This window comes from Pteropus medius, unplaced genomic scaffold, assembly GCF_902729225.1.
Source record: "Pteropus medius unplaced genomic scaffold, Ma_sr-lr_union100, whole genome shotgun sequence".
In the NCBI taxonomy this organism is placed as follows: Eukaryota; Metazoa; Chordata; class Mammalia; order Chiroptera; family Pteropodidae; genus Pteropus; species Pteropus medius.
Window position 1 is genome coordinate 9,536,379 of NW_024350319.1, and position 18,887 is coordinate 9,555,265.

At 37.2% G+C, this 18,887-nt stretch overlaps 1 protein-coding gene and 1 pseudogene across 10 annotated transcripts in view; one reads left to right on the top strand and one right to left on the bottom strand.

The window, feature by feature from the left end:
• LOC120583120 (peroxiredoxin-5, mitochondrial-like) overlaps window positions 1-4,463 on the bottom strand; it is an 8,186-nt pseudogene extending 3,723 nt beyond the window's left edge.
• The window catches only part of ST6GALNAC3 (ST6 N-acetylgalactosaminide alpha-2,6-sialyltransferase 3), a 478,754-nt gene that overhangs the window by 245,279 nt on the left and 214,588 nt on the right, over window positions 1-18,887 (top strand). The gene's annotated exons all lie outside the window — the stretch shown is intronic.

The window sequence follows — 18,887 nt, forward strand, 5'->3', positions numbered from 1 at the left end:
GAGGGAGGAAGGAAGGAAGGGAGGAAGGAAGGAAGGAGGGACAGAAAGAAGGAAGGAAAGAAGGAATGAATGAATTATGTTTGAAAGAAGTGTCAAGGTTGATCCAAAGAGACGTGACCACATGAGTAATTCAAGAAACACAAGATAGGATTTCCACGGACCAGAATAAGACACAAATGGGGATCACGAATAATATTTAGTGAAACATTACTGCCAATAGGAAGGAGTCTAAAATTTTTACCCTAATATTCATGGCCTTTCACCAACTAAGTTTTCCAACCTTTTTACCTAGTGCTCCCCTTCACACTCCTGAACACCAGTCTTCTGATTTCCTTCCTTGAGGCCTTTGTTTGTTTGTTTGTTTGTTTTCAAACTGGAAGATCTTTCTCTGTGATCTACTCAGTGTCTAATTTTATCCACCTATTAGATTCAGCTCAAATGTTTCCTATTCTATAAAAACAATAAAAATGTTACTTATTCTTCTAAAAGTTAATAACACATTCTTTTTTGGATGCTTTGAGTTATATTTATTTAATATGTGAATGTGTCTCCACTTTTCTGCTAAACTTAAAGTTCTTTGAGAGTAAGCTTTTGCTCTGACTGATCTTTTACCCTTCCCCATGCCCAGCGAATGTCTATCAAGGATGAGGGAATGATTAAGAAAAGTGCTCAGTGGCATATTCAAGGAAAATATTGTCATACTGGAAATGAAAAAAGGTTATGAAATGCCTAATAGGTAAAAGACGTGGAATGTTTAGCTTGAGGAAGAGAACAGTAACGACAGGCAAGTTTTTTTGGCCTTCATCCTTTCCTCCGTCCTCTTCCTGTCTCCTCTTCCTCCTCCTTCTCCCTCTTTTTCTTCTTTTTGTCTCAGTCCTTTTCTTGACGGAACTTCTAGCAATATTCATCAGTGTTTACCTTTTTGTTGTTGTTGTTTGAAATATTTTCTCCCCTCCATATCCATGGTATACAATGATCCTTTTCATCTCTTTTGCTGGCTTCTCTGCTCCTATCTAGTATTTAAAAGTTGGAATCTAACCTGAGTCTTCTTAGACACTGTCTTATCAGTTCTGGCTTATTGATGCTTGTGGCTTCAATTATAATCTACTTGGTGGAGTTTCATGAAATTATATGTCCACCTCAGAAAAAACCTCTAAATCCCCAACGCCCATTCAACATTTCCTTCAGGATTTCTCAAAGTTTCCTCAGACCCAGCATGTGCAAGCAGAACTCACAACTCTTTTCCGCTCTTTACAATTTTAATGAACGACACTATAGGCTTTCCAAACCAGAATCCTAGAACTCAACCCTGACGTCCCCTCCTCTTTAATTCCTCACATCTAATCCACTTACAAGCTCGCAATTTTTACCTTCTAATATATATATCTAGAGCCCAGTTAGAGACAGACCATTTCCAAGCAGGAGGGCACCATCATCTCTCGCCTGGACTGCTCTAATAGCCTCTAACTGGGCTTCTCACATCCACATTTGCCTCTTCCACCCTGTTTTCCACAATACTCTACAGTTACTAGTATGATTTTTCGAAATGCAGATTTTATTACCTTATTTCTCCAGATAAAACCCTCAGTCAGTTACCTGTTCTCTCCCTAAACTCCTGGATATGGTCCACAGGGCTCTGTTTTGTCTGGCTCTCCCTGCCTCTCCAAGCTCACTTCACAACATGATCTCCTAGCCTTCTTTCAGTCCATCCTTTAAGCATATAGAACAAACTGTTCCCTCTATCTGGGATGCTCTTTTTTCCCTTCTTCACCTACCTACCCTTCAGATATTTGACGTCTCAGATCAATCACCCCTTCATTGAAGAAGCATCTTCTGATCTCCCTAATTAGGTCAAATCTATTATTAAAATTTCTTAGAACAGGTATCCCTAACCCCCAGGCTATGGACCGGTACTGGTCCAAGGCCTGTTAGGAACCAGGCTGCACAGCAGGAGGTGAGCTGCAGATAAGCGAGTGAAACTTCATCTGTATTTGCAGCAAATCCCCAGCGCTAGCATCACTGTTTCTGCTCCATCTCAGATCATCAGGCATTAGATTCTCATAGGAGCTCTCCTCCCTGATGCCAAAAAGGTTGGGGACCACTGTCTTAGAGCACCATGTTATGAAAACACGTATTGCTATTATAATTTTACATTTATTGTTGATGATATCTGGGAGGCGGGTGGGAGAAGGAGAGTTGCAGGAGATAAAACAAGAGAGACCCTATGGGCCAGATTATGAAGAATTTTTGTTTGTTAAGACATTTTGGACTGTATCTTGGAGGCAATGAGGAGTCATTAGACCATTTGAAGAAGAAAAAAAAGGATCATATTTACATTTGATGTGTTATGATTTGAATTGTGTCCCTCCACCCCATTCATATATTGACTTCTAACCCCAATACTTCAGAATGTGATCTTATTTGGAAATAAAATTATTGTAGATGTAATTAGTTAAGATGAGGCCATATTGAAGTAGAATGGACCCCCAACTCCAATATGATGAGTGTCCTTCTTTTTAAAACTGCCATATGAAGAGATAGACATGCGTTCAGAGAGACTGCCATGTGAAGATTGGAGTTATGATGCCACAAGCCAAGGAACTACTAGAAGGTACGAGAGACACTTGAAACAGATCCTTTCCTTGCTCCTTCAGAGGAAGAATGGCTTGAATTCACCTTAAAATCACCACCTTAATTTCAGACTTCCAACCTCTAGCACTGCAAGACAATAAATTTCTGTCACTTAGGTTACTTAGTTTGTGGTACTTTGTTACAGCAGACCTAACAAACACATGTAGTAAGCATAAATCTGACTGCATTGTGGAGAATGGTTTGGAAGTGTGCAAAACCGGATATGGTGTGACAATTTGGGGCTATTAAAATAAGAAATGATAGTGACTGTGGGAAAAATTAGAGCGCTAATTCATAAGGAGAATCAATTGGGATGGGTGAATGGTTGGACTTGAATCGTTGAGAAAAGAAAAGCTTGAGAAATGATGGAGGATTTCTAGTCCCAGTTATTGGTTGATGACTCCCAAATGTACATCTTTAGCTAAGACTTTTCTCCAGTCTTCTTGCAGATTCTCATATCCAAATGCCAGGTTAGCTCCACTGGATTTTCCACAGCCACTTTGATGAACATTTGAATAAATAAATTAATTACTAATTATTAATAAGGTTTACCATGTAGATGAAAGAGGAGAGACTTGATATGTTACTTCTCCAACTAATTGTTTGGTAAAGGGGGACAACTTTCATTCTACCTAAGAAAGAACTTTTAATCAGCCAGAACTCCCCAAAATGGAATGGATATTCTTGGGAGGTAGATTTTTATCTCTGAAGTCTTTAAGCACTGTCTAAATGACAATATGACTATTACTTCAGGCTTTTTGTCTCTTTTGCATTCCTATAGCCCTTTGTTTATAGCTCTCACATTGTTCTCTTTACTTTCTAATTATATACAGGCCTAGCTATCATCCTCGTTGTTATAAGATCTCTAAGAGCAAAGACTATACTTTGTTCAATTTGCCAGTACCTGTAGCCTAACACTAAGCTGTGTAACTTAATAACTGCTGCTCTGTTGAGAATGAACAAGTTTGGGCCTGATTTCATATATTCTCTACCCCAGCTATTTCTTACACTAGCTTAATAATAAATATACTTGTCTATTTCCTTGCTTAATAATAAAAATACAGCGTTGAGATGAAATATTTCTGGTAGCTAATCAATATTCCTGTTATCAATTATCCATGCAAGATTATATTAGGCATTAATTTGATGCCATGCTCTGCAGTGTATAGTATGTGTGTTGTGCAAAGGCGTAATTGCTTGTGTTCATACATAATAAGTAGGTTAGGGAATTTGCCTGATGGTATATCTTAGTTATTAATAGTGATCGTCAAGTGTACATTTCAAGTTTAGAACCTCATTGGTCTTCTGGGAGTCAGCATCTCAATTTCAAGGAAAATTTAAACCTTTTTTTTCATGTACTCCTGTTCATTTAATCCTTTCAAAACAGGAAATTTTATGTCTAAGAAAAAAGAGCTAGAGGCTAATTAAAGGACTCATGGCAAGGGTTTCATGGCCCTCTGATTTCTCTGCAAGTGAGTGATGAATTAAATGTAAATGAGTCGGAAACATACCTTCAGGTTTTTTTAATTATGGTGAAAAATATGTAACATGAAATTTACCATTTTAACCAGTTTTAAATGTACCGTTCAGTAGTGTTAAGTACATTCATGCTATTGTGCAACAGATCTCCAGAACCTTTTTATTTTGCAAAACTGAAACTCTATACCAGCCAAAGGACAACTCCCTAGTCTCCTCCTCCCCGGGCCCCTCGTAACCACCACTCTACTTTCTGTTTCTACGAATTTGACTACTTTAGATATCTCATATAAGTAGAATCATACAGTATTGGCTTTTTGTGACTTGGTTATTACACTTACCATAATGTCCTCCATGTTTATTCATGTTGTAGCATGTGACAGGATTTCTTTCCTTTCTAAGACTGAATAATATTTCAGTATATGCATATACCACATTTTGTTCATCTATTCATCTGACAGTGGACATTTGGATTGCTTCCACTTCTCGGTTATTATATTTTTAATCTACGTGTACTTGAAAATATAAAGTTCTTAGATCTGTTTTTTAATTCTCTCTCTAAAATGAAAGAAGAATATTTTAATACACTTTAAAAATTCTCAAAAAAAATATTGGTCACTTAAGCCTCCTTACTTAAAATCGTGATTCTCTGACAATAATGGTATCAAATATTTCTTTAGGAAAAAAATTCTGTGGAACTCAGTGTGAGGAACATTTAAAACTCTGAAAACAGATATTGGACAGGTGGGTGAATAGGTATGGAAATAAATAATTCTTGAACTCCTGAGGGATTAAGAAAACTTTGGAAAGAATTATTAAGACAAACTCATCCTTTTAAAAAAATTCTTTAAAAATTAATTTTCTTCTCACACTTATTGAAAATAAAGCTATTATTTTTCAGCACTACAATGAGTAGAATCTTCTGTAATATCTTAAATACTTTAATGACCTAAGAGTCTGTGGCTCAGAGGTTTGTGCCAGTGAAAATAGTGTGTCATTCACATAATTAAGGTCTTTTCAAAGAAGAGTTCTCAAGAGCTTTGAGTATGTATGTGACAATAGGTTCTAGATTTTTTTAAAAATAATGACAAGCGTAGTCTCTTTATTTTCCCATGTTCTGAAATTCATAAGCAGAGCCATTTACACTCTCTGTAATTTTCTGAAGATTAGGTTCATTAGTTTAATTCATGTTATCATTCTTTTATCATCTACATGGGTGTATGCTTCTGTAAATATAATCTACTTTCACTTGCTTTCTCTCAGATCTTTATTTTATCCACAATCCCTGGCAAAACATATATGTTACTTGTGAAATTACAGAATTGCCAGCATAGGAAAAAGCTATTGCTTTACTACTTTAAACCAAGACCCTCCTATTTTTCTTTTCACATTGGATGGTTTCATTATTTTCAGAATTAACTTCTTGAATTCTTTTTCTTTAAGCTGGTGCATAATCCTTTTCAGAATTCCTTACACTTATGCCATGTTTTCTTTATAAATCAATCTATGCATGAAATATTAAATTTTTTACCCAGTTTAATTTTCTCCAGTGCACCTTGTTTTTTCAAAGCAGACAAGAAATTTGTGAATTCAAGTCCATGATCTTCTTTTAAAAACCTAATCTGATTGACCCCTCCAAAATTCTTTTCCCCTGACTTTTAATTTAACTTCTAAAATGAGTTATCTACTATTTATACTGTTAGATATTTGAAATTAGTTCTTAAGTGCGAAAAATGTTCATAATCAATTCCAGTTGATTTCTGAATTTGTTGAAACATCACCTGTGAGGTTTTACTCCCATGGATTATCTCCTTACTGAAAGAAGTAAATGATAAGAATAAGAAAAAGTATAGGAACACAGGTTGCAAAATGACTATCATGCATCATGATCTTTCTCTCATTTTGAACATTTTACTTCTTTAGAAGTTCTAGGTCCTTCCCTATTTGGCTTGATATTTTCTGTGATTGTGGATATAAAATGATTAAACAGAACTGGGCAGGTATCAAGGTGCCCTGATGTCATAACTTGAAATCAATCACATAACTTGAAATCACTTTTTCTCCCAAGTGAAAACTGCCTCCCACATCCCTGGTCTGGTAGAAAATACAGGTACTGAAAACTATAGCAGATAAATAGTACTATTGCTAGGCATAAGATTTGAAAGCCAGCATTTTGCAGAGAAAATTGGAATAAACAAAGCCCCATAGAAATACAGTTAATTAAATTTCTATTATATGAGGGATGGAGAAGTCTTTATAGTAAGTATTAAATATTCTGACATAAAGAACTGACCATTCTATCAGAACAGTATTGGAAAATGACAGTGTAGGACTCTGAGGCAGAGAATCAGTGGGACGGCAGAATCTAGACAAAGAAAGGCAGAACGAGATATAAACTACATCAGAAAAGAGAACATTCTGTGAGTGATACCTGACTAATTCTTTAGTGTGAAGGAATGGGGGTCGATATCAGAAACATATGCCTCATAATTCCTGCAATTATGATTGTTAACTAAAAAGTAAACTACATATAAAATTTTCATGCCATAGTATTAATCTAGTCATTATTAGTTTTCCCTTTTCATTTATACAGGAAGTAAACATATATTGAGGACCTGTACATGTCTCAGCCTCTGACTTAAAATGGTAAAATGAACACAAATTTGCCCTCAAGGATCTTACCAGTTACATTTTGCAACTTGTATTATTGTATTTATTCTTATTATTATCATTTGCTTCTTATTATCATTTACTTCTTATGAGGAAGATGGCAGGCAAGAAAGGATACTGTGTGATAGGTACAGTGCACTATGAGAACAGGGAGTCGGGATATTTATCTCAGTCCTTATGGGCAAAGAAAATACATGTAACTAAGAACAGAGGGTAGGAGAGAAGGTTCCAGGCGGAAGCATGTACTAAATTTTGAATGAGGCAAAAGTTCTGTGAATCTTTTATTGTCATTAGAAAACCCCAAAGTAAAGATCTCCTGCATATATGTTATAGATAGCTCCTTGGACTGAATGAATGTCATGTGTGATTTCTGTCAAGAACTGATGGTATGGCCAGCCTGCGTGTCACTCATTTAGCATTTTCTTTAAGAGGGCTTGTCATATAGCTTGTCAGATACTGTGTTTATTCCACATGTTGCTGGAAATTTGAGGTTGTAATGTAGAAACAATCTTAGCAGCATACAGTGAGTTAATACCTTCCAGTAACTTGGGAAAAAATTCTCCTATAAAAAGGCTCCATAAAGCACAAATATAAAAACATGCCACAAAAGTACCTCTTCCTTCCATAGTGCTTAGAGGGGCTATTGCTGCGTGTTTGACTTGTAAAGTGCACAGAAAAGTGTACCTGTCAACTCATTCCATTATGTTTTATACTCCTGTCCCATCCAACACCAGAATAATGCTGAAGGAAGTTCACCGGAAAATGTTTACCACTTTGCCAGTTGTCCTCTACGATATAGTCCAGGAGTTAGCTTTTTTTTTTTTCCCAGTAATGGTCTAGATAATAAGTATTTTAAACTTGCTGCAGTCTCTGTCACAATTAAATTGTAGCATCATACCAGCTATGGAAAGTATACAAATGAATGAACATGGCTGTGTTCCATAAAAATTGATTTACTAACAGAAGCAGTGGCCCATAGGCTGTAGTTTGCTGACCCTTGCTCACAGCAGTTCTCTAAGACACAGTGTCTGGACCCTTCCACATACGATTGCTATGGCCTGGAATGCTCCTCCTACCTCTCTCTGCCTGGCTAGATTTTAGTTATTCTTCAGCTCACAGCGTAGAGATCACTCCTTCAAGGAAGAAGCCCTCAATGATGCCCGATATCCGGGTTGTATGCACCTCGCGTGCTCCCACAGCACTGCACACCTTCCTGTCTAGAGCACTGACTGATCTCCAGTTGCCTGGAGACTTGTCTCCACTCTTGTTCACTCCAGACTGTGAGCTCTGTGAGGGCGGAAACCTGCTTGCTTTTTCTCCCCATTGTATGCTTAGCACCTAATAAATGTGCCTAGGACAGAGGAGAGGCTTAACAAATACTTGTTTAATACTTAATGAATGAAATCATTTATCCCTCTCTGACTTTGTTAGAATCGTTAAGTCAAGCAGGTGAAATTTATTTATAGCTTTATAGTTTATATGCCATGTCATCATTTTTAGTAACCATATTGTAACAAAGCAAAAGTTTAATCATATCTTGGTTCCAGTAGCATTCGGAGGGCTGTGGAAAGCAATAATCTTTGTGTTTCTCTAGCTACGTGCCATTTGGACAATCTGTGACCACTAAAAGTTTTGTCCCTCTCATCCTGTCCTCTCCCCAACTATTCTTCTACTAAAGTGGAGGATAGCACCCCTCTGTCCGCTCAGTATCTTAAACTCTTTTTAGAGAGGGTCTCACTAAGCACTGTGCTGTCTGTTCCCCAGTGTTTTACAGAATTTTTAGTAAAATATCTCCTTCCTTTTTATTATAGCTCATTATCTCCCTAGAGCCAAATAAATCTATTTGACTTATAAGACTAGCCTAGAGTTATATCAGATGTAATCAGAGTAACTCTTCCCTTCACCAAGTCCACAGCTCTATTACTGGGTCCAAATCATGGGGTTCAGCCCATGGGAAGAATTATTTCCCCGGAAGCTTCTCTATCCATTATAAGCGTACACTTTGAATCCTAGACAAAGCAAGCTGGGACTTTGGCCACAGAAGGATCTATTTTTCTCTTCTGCTTGCAGGAAGAACAAACAATAGCAGATACTTCCATGGAGCTCGTTATGCACCAGGCATTTACTATCTTTAAGCTATATACAGAAAGTAACGTTCACAAAAATTTTATTGCAGTTTATTTTACCAAAGAAAAAACTATAGCACAGAGAAATGAGCTACATTGTCCAAGGTCACACAACTAGTAATTGTGGAGCTAAGAGTTGAACTTGGACAATCTGATATCAATACATTAAATCATTTTACTGATGCAGTGATCGCTCATCTCCTGTCCCCTACCCACCTCCATGCCTGTTTTTTGTAGCATATATAGCCTCCATTCTATCCATTTCTCTTTTAGAATCTCAGAAAATAAGAATGCAACAGGGGCAGGAAAAAAGAGTAGAAGGAGAGCCTGGCACTGGAGTGGAAGTATTCAGAGACCATGTTAAATATTAAGCAGTTCTATCTCTACGTAGGTAGAAAATTTCGAATCCAGAATATTGTGATCCTTGAGAATCTTGGGAGAAATGAAAATGACCTTGAATAGCTGTGCTGCTTTCTCTCTTCAGAAAGCTAGCTTGGAACACTGAAAAGATGTTCTTATTCATTAAATGTTTTTCACTGAGTCTAAAGTAGAGTTTTAGACACAAATAGATGTTTTTCCTAAAATTGAAATCAATTTGTGACATAATGTACAGAATATAATGCCTGTTGCTGCTTTTCCTGGTGACAATGCAGCATTCGCCAAGCATGAGAAACTTGGCCACCCTGTTGAACTAGGTGTTTCCTTCATCTCTACAGTGATAATGCATGCAGTGATTCACACCATTCTTTGTTGCAAATAAAAATTAGTCAATTAGTAATAATCGGCTTCCTTGTGACACAAGAACTGGCCACTGTGGGTCTGAAGATATCAGCTCCCAGTTATTTTGTGAAAACCAGCCTCATTCCAGAGTTGATTAAATCAGCATAAACATAACTTTCACACTTTTTGATGTAAAAATCTTTCTTTTTCTTTCCAAACTTTTGCCTTTTTCTATTTTCGTCTTCAGTGGTTAATTTTTACTTGAAAAGATCATTCTTTTTATAGGACCAGACTAAATCATGCTCTTTCTGACCTAAAGCGACTTTTTTTTCATAAACTCATAAGCATTAAAATATTTTTTACAAAGTCACCAAAAGTTACTTGTTCAGAGGTACCTGAAGTCAATATAGCAATAAATTGAGATATCAGATTCTTTGTTCTCTTTTTTTTCTAAAATTATTGTGGATAAGGTAAACAATCACTTTTTGGCCCTAGAAACTGATTTAAATAGAGAATAGAAAATATTTTTTAAAAGGTTTTTTCTCACTGTTAAAGTCAGTGTCTTACCGTGTAATGAATCCATTTACCCAAGCAGCCATGTATCCATCTACACATTCACCCATTCAGTCATCTATCCATCCATCCATTCTGTATTTTCAACCACCCTGACCTATTTTATCTTTCTTCTTTATTTTTCTCTTTGCACTTGTAATCTTCTACTATTCTATTCAACTTACCTGTAATCGCTTTGGCAGCACATATACTAAAATATACAACTTACGTATCTTGTTTATTGTTGATCCATGCTTTAGAATGTAAATTCTATTAGGTCAGAAATGCTAGTCTACTTTGTTCATAACACTTGGAACAGTATCTGGCTATAATTAATAATAAATGTGAGGGATGTTAAGTGAATTTTTATTAGATAAATATTTATCATCTACTACTTTTCAAAGTACTGGACTGAGAGCCCAAAAGGATGTAAGATAAAACAGATATGAATTTTACTCTCAAGGAGATTCCAGGATAATAAAGCCATTGCCAAAATATATCCTTTAAACACTGTCACTCACTATACAGGGACAATTAGTTGTTTCCATATGAGAAATGAAGCAGAAGTGCTATTTATAGTTCTTTCTGAGAGAATGGCTCCCCTGAGGAAAATATGCTGTGGACATTGAGCAAGGGGAAGGATTTGGAAATGGGGGGTGGGGTTACAGTAGAAAGGCATTCTAGAGAAATGTCATAGTAGGAATTAACATGTGTGAGTGGGAAGCACAAGATATATAGACTATGGAAAAGCAAGTATTTCAGGTTAGGGGAGACTTGGAGACCAGCAAGGTAGTAATGGAAGATTTATTTGGAAAGAGCAATTGGGTCAAATCATGGAGAATTTTGATATCACTTGTTGGCAGTGGTGAGTCCAAAATTCTTTTTCTCTGGTATCTGAACTTCATCTCCCCTTCATTATAACTTCCAAGTGACAGTATTTTGTGCTTCAGCAATTTGGCCAACCCAGTTTCTAGAGCCTGGAATGAATCTTGTGCGAAATGCAGATTTAATCTTTGATCTACATTTTGTAGGTCGACAAGCCACTAGGCAATAATTGCATGGCTCACAAGGATGATGTTCTTGAATAATTTGTCTGATAAGTTAGTAACAAACGAGCTTTCACCACTGAGCCTCTCATTATCCCTGCTCCTGCTTTGCAGTAGGAAGCTATGAATTGTCCCCAGTTCCAAGAGATTCCTACAAAGTTGATGTGGAGTATGGATTTCTACTTTCACAAGTATTTCAGCCCTGGAACTGTGTAATAATAGAAAGTATTTTCTACTCCTAGTTATCATTTAGGGAGGACACCAAAAAAGTGTTTTTATCTAGGCATGTGAGCCTGTCGAGTGTGCCCTTGTTCCATAAGTGTACTTTGGCACCAAGAAGTAGAGACAGCAGCTTTCAAGTGACAAGAAGCAGACTGATGAAGAGCTCTCCATAAGCAGACAGTACTAAAGCTGCTTGCATAGTCGTTGCCTAACAGTTTGGGGGTTTTAGTGGAAAAATTTACAATTTTGGTTGTTTTGGTAGAATTTATCAGTTCCTCCATTTCCAATTCATTTTCCTCTAAGTTCCTTTCCTCTCAGTTCATGCCACCACTGTCCTATTTTCCCAGGTACTCAGATTTGAAACTTCAGTGCCATTACAAAACTAGTAATAACATATTTTATTCGAAATCAACTTAAGTAATTTATTTATTATTTTTTTTGTTTTTTAAATTGAATTAGCACTGAAGGCCAGAGCTAATTTCCATGGCATGAACATTTGTCTTTCAGTTCATCTTCTTCCATTATTTTCACCTCCTTTCTCTTGAATACTGTCTGAAATGTGGAAAATAACGAATGTTAATCCATGAATTGGTGGTGTAAGAGTGTCAACTTTCACATTTTGCTGTATGTAGCAAAGCTACCTCTTCATGGAAGCGAGCAGTCATTTTGCCGGCAACTCCCCTGATCATACCAGCCAGACGTGCTCCTTACCTCCTCTAGCTTACTATACTAATAAAAAAATTATAACAGGAATGACACTATATTTATTTTGTACCACTCTATAGCTCTAATGACAATGACTTTGAAGTATTATTGTTCATTGAAAGAGCTCAGATTTGTGGCCAGGCAAACCTGGGTTCAAATTATGACTCTACTGCCTACTCGATAGCCTGGGGGCATATCATTTGAAATAACTGGGGCTGTTTTCTTATCTATAAGATAGCGATAATAATACTACCTTTCAGGGTTGTTGGGGGGTGGTAAATAATGTAATATATATAAGGCGCAGAGCATGGGGCCTGGTAAATGGGTATCAATAGAAGTTATTACTATTGTTTTATTAAAAGTAAAATGGAAGATTCTTAAAGACAAGTGCATCTTATATATCCTTCAAGGATAGTGTTTTTGATAAGCAAAGGGGATGTGTATGGGCTGGGGGTAAGGCGTGAGCCCTGAACCGTGGAGGCTTTCGTTGCCTTTTGCCATTTATTTTAATGGATTTTCTTTACTATCCTGCCTCCTGGTAATGAGCACAGGGAAAAGGCAACTCACTTGTTACAGGCAAGTCATTTTTGTCTCTAGACCATGAGTATCTGTTTGCAGGGATGCAATCTAGGATAGCTAAATGTCGCTTTGTTTTCCAAAATCAAGTGAAGGCAAACAAATGTAGATTTGACATCCAAAAGCCCTTTCAAGAAAGAGGGTCGCATGTTTTCATTTCTCCAAAAGCATTCTAGAACCTGAAAAATGTGTTTCCTTACCATTTCCCATCTCCAGCATTCTTTTTTCTGGTACCTGGAGAAGATTACATTGAGACATGAAGGAGCACTCCAGGGTGCCCATTGCCTGTGGTTCCGGGGCCACTGCTGAATTTCTAAGTTCTTTCTTCTGTGATTTATGTATCCTATGGTTTGACTACCACCAGTAGTTAGAGAGAAGGAAAGCTCACACATTTTGTAGTGAGCCAAGGTAAAAAAAGAACTCTTTTTTCAAGGTAATAATAACTCTTAGCACTTATATAGGGCTTTTTATCTTCAAAGGGCTTTCCAAACATTAGCTAATTAAGAAGTCTGCTCAATGTGCAGCAGCTGTTGAAAAAATAAATGGGATGCTTGGGTGTATTAAAAAAGGGAGCAAAATCATGAGGACATCCTATATCAAGCAGCTGTGGTGCTCTGTCTAATTTGTTTGCTTCACCTGGTGTAATAGATCAAACGTTAAAATAGTCCTGCCGTGCAGAGTAATAATGGTTAGGGATAAGGCAGAGCTTGCACATAATGGTATATTGCAAGGGGTACAGAATATTTACCCGAAGAGAGAAAGCTTCATCATCTAACCTTTATTAAACTTTCATAATCATAGGCACATGCAACACTAATGAAATAGACATCTGACATGCAAACACAGATGTTCTGAGGAAAACCATTGACACGAACAGGCATTCTCATTCATTCAAATCCACTCAACAAATATGTTTGAACACTTACTAGACAGTGGAGAGACATTTAAAAATTACATGGGAACAATATTAAAACAGTTGTAGATCTGTCATTGTAGGTCATTTACCGGTTGTACCTTAATTTACACTAATAATAACACATACGCACACACACATAATCAATTCAATCAGCACTTTTTTTGGTTGATGCATTGGCAGAAATGAGCTAACATCCCAATACTCGAGCTGAGCTGTGACTTTAGTTATAAAAACAAACTAACCGACAAATGTTTTTTGTTGTGGTTTTGTGCAATAGGCACCGGGAGGTGGCCAGCATTTTTTATTCTTGTTAATCGTAACAAAATTCTGTTTAAAGTTTCTATTTGTGAGATTGCAAATTACACAGAGATGGTGGTGTAGGGGGGTGGTACATGAAGAGAAAAGGGAGAGGAATCATATGATGTCAAAATATGAGTGCCTGCTTCCCTTCAGTGTAAACATCATGCTATTTATACATGTGTATACACCTGCAAGGACTGTTAGAGCACCTAACTTCCATTGTACTCAAAGAGAAAGAGTAATTATACTTTTTATTAAGCTGCTTATTAAAATGAGGTTGTAAGAAAAATCGTTTTTTCATTCAGGGAGGATAAGTCATGGAAAAGCTGGCAGCAGGTGAATAAAGAAGTGAGGGTATTCTAGATATTGAGAGAAAATATAGAACAAACATATTCATAACGTAGAGAAAAATGTCTGCAGAAAATTATAAATAAGTTCACTTTTGCTAAGGAAATGTTATCAGCCTACGAATAGAGTAAAATAACAATGAGAAGCTGAGTGATGCAAAGTCAGGGACATGGTTACAAAGATAAATAAACATCTGATCAGCATCAGCTAACTGTGAAGTAATTGGAAGGTCTAGGCCTGGATCCCAGGAGCCCAGGACCAAGGGTAGTTTTTTGAGGCTATGTGAATGGGGTAGGACTGCTTAGAAATGGTTAGAAAAAATCAATCTGGTGATCACTGGAACATTGTTTCTAATAGGAACTACTTGGAAATAAAATAAATTTCTGTTTTTTTGTTGGATTATTTTTCTGTGAAGAAAGGGTTGATTAAATAAATGAGACTTTATTCACAGGATGGAACCATGCAGCTATGAAAAACAAGGAGCTCTATCACTACTGAAAGCTCAAAGATAAATTGATAAAACAATGTGGGGAAAACGTGTTAAAATTTGTGTGAAAACTACAAATCTATATGTATGTGCGCATTCATACATATTTACACGCAAAGAGACTATAGATTATCTCTAGAAGGATATGTAAGAAAATAACCACAGTGGTTACTTCTAGGGAGGACAGGGGAGGGATTGGGAGATATAAATAGATGGGAGACTTCCTTTTAAGTGTCTATTTCCTCCTCCACTTTTTTTCTCCTCCTCCACTTTAAAAAAAAAATTTTTTTTTTTTTTGAGATAATTGTAGAGTCATATAGTTGTAAGAAATAATACAGAGATCCTATAAACCCCTCACCCAGTTTCCTCCATTGGTAACATCTTGCCACTGGAGCATGATCGTTTAATATCATAACCAGGAAGTTGACACTGATACAATCCACTGAACTTATTCATATTTCACTGGTTTTACATGCACTTTGTGTGTGTGTGTGTGTGTGCGTGTGTGTGTGTGTGTGTGTGTGTGCATGCGCGCGTTATTTCTATGCAGTTTTATTGCATCTGTAAGTTTACGTGATCAATACCACAGTCCAGATACAGATAAGTTTCATCACAGGGATCTCTTGTGCTACCCTTTTATAGCCATAGCCACCTCCTTCCCTTCCTCTGCTTCCTTACCCCGGCAACCACTAATTTGTTCTCTATAAGTTTGTTATTTCAAGAATATTACATAAATGAAATCATATGGTATATAACCTCTGAGATGGGCTTTTTAAACTCAACATAATTCCCTTGAGATTCATCAATGTATTAGTCTGTATCCATTCTTACAGATAACATATTTGTTGCATTGTTGTTTTATCCACTCTGCAAAAATATCTGACTTTTATTTGGGGTTTTTAGACCATTTACATGTGAGGGAATTATTGATGTGTTAAGGCATAAGTCTACCATTTTACTATTTGTTTTCTGTTTGTTTTCTCTATTTCTCATACTTCTGTTTCTGTTTTCTTATTTTCATGAGGCTTACTTAAACATTTTTTTAGGATTCCATATTTATTTGGTTATAATGTTTTTTGAGCATATCACACTATATAGCTTTCTTAGTGGTTGCTCTAGGTACTACAATATACATATATAAATAAGCAAAGTCTACTAGTATTAGATTCCTTTTTAACCTTTGGATTATTTTTTATTATATACAAGTTAATTTAAAAAATAAAATAAAACTAGCAAACCAAAATACCTTCCCCACTAAATTAGTTATGATACGAATTCCACCATGGTGGGGATGGGGAGCTTCCTACACAGCACTAAGCAATTCTTTGACACTTCTTGCGTGTCTAAGAAGTCAACTCAGTTTAGATATACTGTCTATTTAAAGACAGCATCAGATTCCACAGGTTAAAGGTTTAGTCTTATAAGACTACCCCTACTCGCTTCAAATTCCAGTTTCAAGCCCAAGTTATTACCTGTACTTCTGACTGACCAGCTAGAGGTTTCCATAACCTCCTCCTTGGACTACAGATGCCAGTTACAAGTCCAGGTTGTTACTTGTACTTTTGTCCATCTGGCTCTAGCTTCCCAGGACCTCCTACTTGGGTTCAATTAATTTGCTAGAGTGGCTCATAGAACTCAGAGAAACCTTGGGCTATTTAAAAAGGATATAACTCAGGAACAGCCATATGGAAAAGATACATAGGGGAAGGTATGGAGAAATGGCATAGAGCTTCCATGCCCTCAGAAAGTGATGTGCCATTCCGTGAATCTCCATCAACCCAGAAGCTCTCCAAACCCTGCCCTCTTGGGTTTTTATGGAGGCTTCATTACATAGTCATAACTGATTAAATCAGTAACCATTGGCAATTGATTCAACCTCCAGTCCCTCTCCTCTCCCCAGAAGTCAGGGGTGGGACTGAAAGTTTCAACCCTCTAACCACATGCTTGGTTCTCCTACCAACCAGCCCTCATCCTACGCTGTTGTCTAAAACTCACTCATTAACATAGCAAGAGCTGCCTTTGTCACTCTCTATAAATAGGAAGTTCCAAGGGTTTTGGAGGCTGTGTCCCAGGAACCATTGAAGAAGACCAAATATATATTTCATATAAATTACAATATTATACCCCCATCACACTCACCCCAAGCAAATGAAACAAACAGAAACTTAGCTAAGTACAGTCAGATTGTAGACAAGAAAGTGAAGATCAAAGCACTTCAAAAGAAATAGCTCAAAGAAATATTGAATAGAAAAGAAACACTAAATCAAATGTTTCAAGGCATGCCTGAGAAATTAAGTTAGTGGCTTGTCTAGGACCTCTGAAGCATGCAGTAGAGAGAGCCACATTGTTGAGTATCCAGGCCTTGGGATTTTATAGACCTGCCACTCACTCCCTGGGAGACCTCCTTCCATTCTTTAAACTTCCTAAGACCCAATTATAAGATCAGATTAATAACGGGACCAACCTCATAGAATTCTTGTGAGAATTCCCCGAGAAAACGTATGTCAAGTTCTTAGTGTTGTGTCTGACACATGGCAAGAACTCAAACAAATTATTGCTATTATGTAACTGGACTTTTCCTTTGAATGCCTGCCTGGGTTCTGGGATTGTAGATGTGCAGGGACATGGTGCCATTTTTGAGGATGAGAGGATAGTGTTCCCAGACATGTGGTGTGGTAGTGCTCGCTCTTTCATCTGCATGGATAGCATTCTCTTTACACTAAGTCCGATTTAATCATATAACCAGGTTGGGGTGGGGGAGGGGGAATGGGACGAGCTTACTCTAGACCTTTTGGCTCATTTCTCTACCCTGAGATTGATGGTCTTGGTATTTGGTAGTAGTTGGATATGAAAAACAAAGAGTTAAAAAAATTGGATGAAGATTCATGGGTTCTTACTTTATGAGGATGAGAGAAAGCTGTCAGAACTGGTAGCATTATATTTAGCAATAAGATACACAATTGTTCTTCCATGCATCCTTGTTGACATATCTTTGGGTAGAATCTCTTGCTGGTAATGCATGGTGTTTATGCACTTTATATAAGACCCAGAATATAGTAAATGACTCTTAGCATTGCAGTTTTATTTATTTTATTTTTTCATAGACAAAAGATTGTCCAGGTCTGTTGGATGGTACTTCACAGTAGTCATTTTAGGTTACTCTAACCTTGCAGAGAGCACTTTCTTGGAAGGGTTCTGCCTTTTATTCTCTTTATTCCTCATCTCATACCTAATTTTCATGGTGTTAAGACCTGGGTTCTTTTTCAGACCAGCAGAAAAATTATCATCATATCTAAGAATATTTTCCTTTCCTTATGCCTCTTCCCTTTATGGTTCCTGATCCTTTGTTTAAATAATTTCTAATTAATTTTGACTATCCATACATTTTCTCTCCAGGGCTTTTTTCCTATGCATCTTGCCAACATCCCTAACCTCATCTCACACTTCATCAGACCTTGCTAAATCTCCCATGGTGAATTTTATTCCCAGATTAGAAGTTTGGACCCATCTCCCATTCTACTGAGCAAACTGCAAAGAGATTAAGACTAAGGGCAGTTTAGAGTCAACAAGAACTGAAAAAACTTACAGCTGGTGTTACCATCTGTGCCTGTCAAACTGTTGCCAAGTAGTTTTCCATGGTGAAGCAAGACAGAGAATCTGATAATGGCTTTTGGTTTGAGGTTACTGAGAAATGAGCCTGCCCTGGAGAAAGATTAGGAGAGCTGGTAGGCAGCTCATTCTCTTGTAATGTGTGGCTCATCTCCCAGAAAAACAGGCTTCTCCTGGCAAATGGTCAAATTTTACATTTGAGACCTTAGAGTGGCCTCCTGTGTGTGTCCTTTCTTTCCTAGCCCATCTGCAGAATTCAGTCTGTGCCAGGTGCCCAACATGGCATAGGGGAGTCATAGAGTCAGGAAAGAGAATTTTAAAAAACTCATGGAACTTACAATAAACTTATAAAGTGATGTTTTCTAGGCTTTTGGTGATGCAGAAACAGGAAGATGATAGAGCGTAGCAGCAAGAGAGGAAGAAGGAGATTTCCACTGGCTACATCCCAGGCTCTCCATTGCTGGGGAGAATATGAGTATTGAGATTAGGAGAAAAGTATGAAA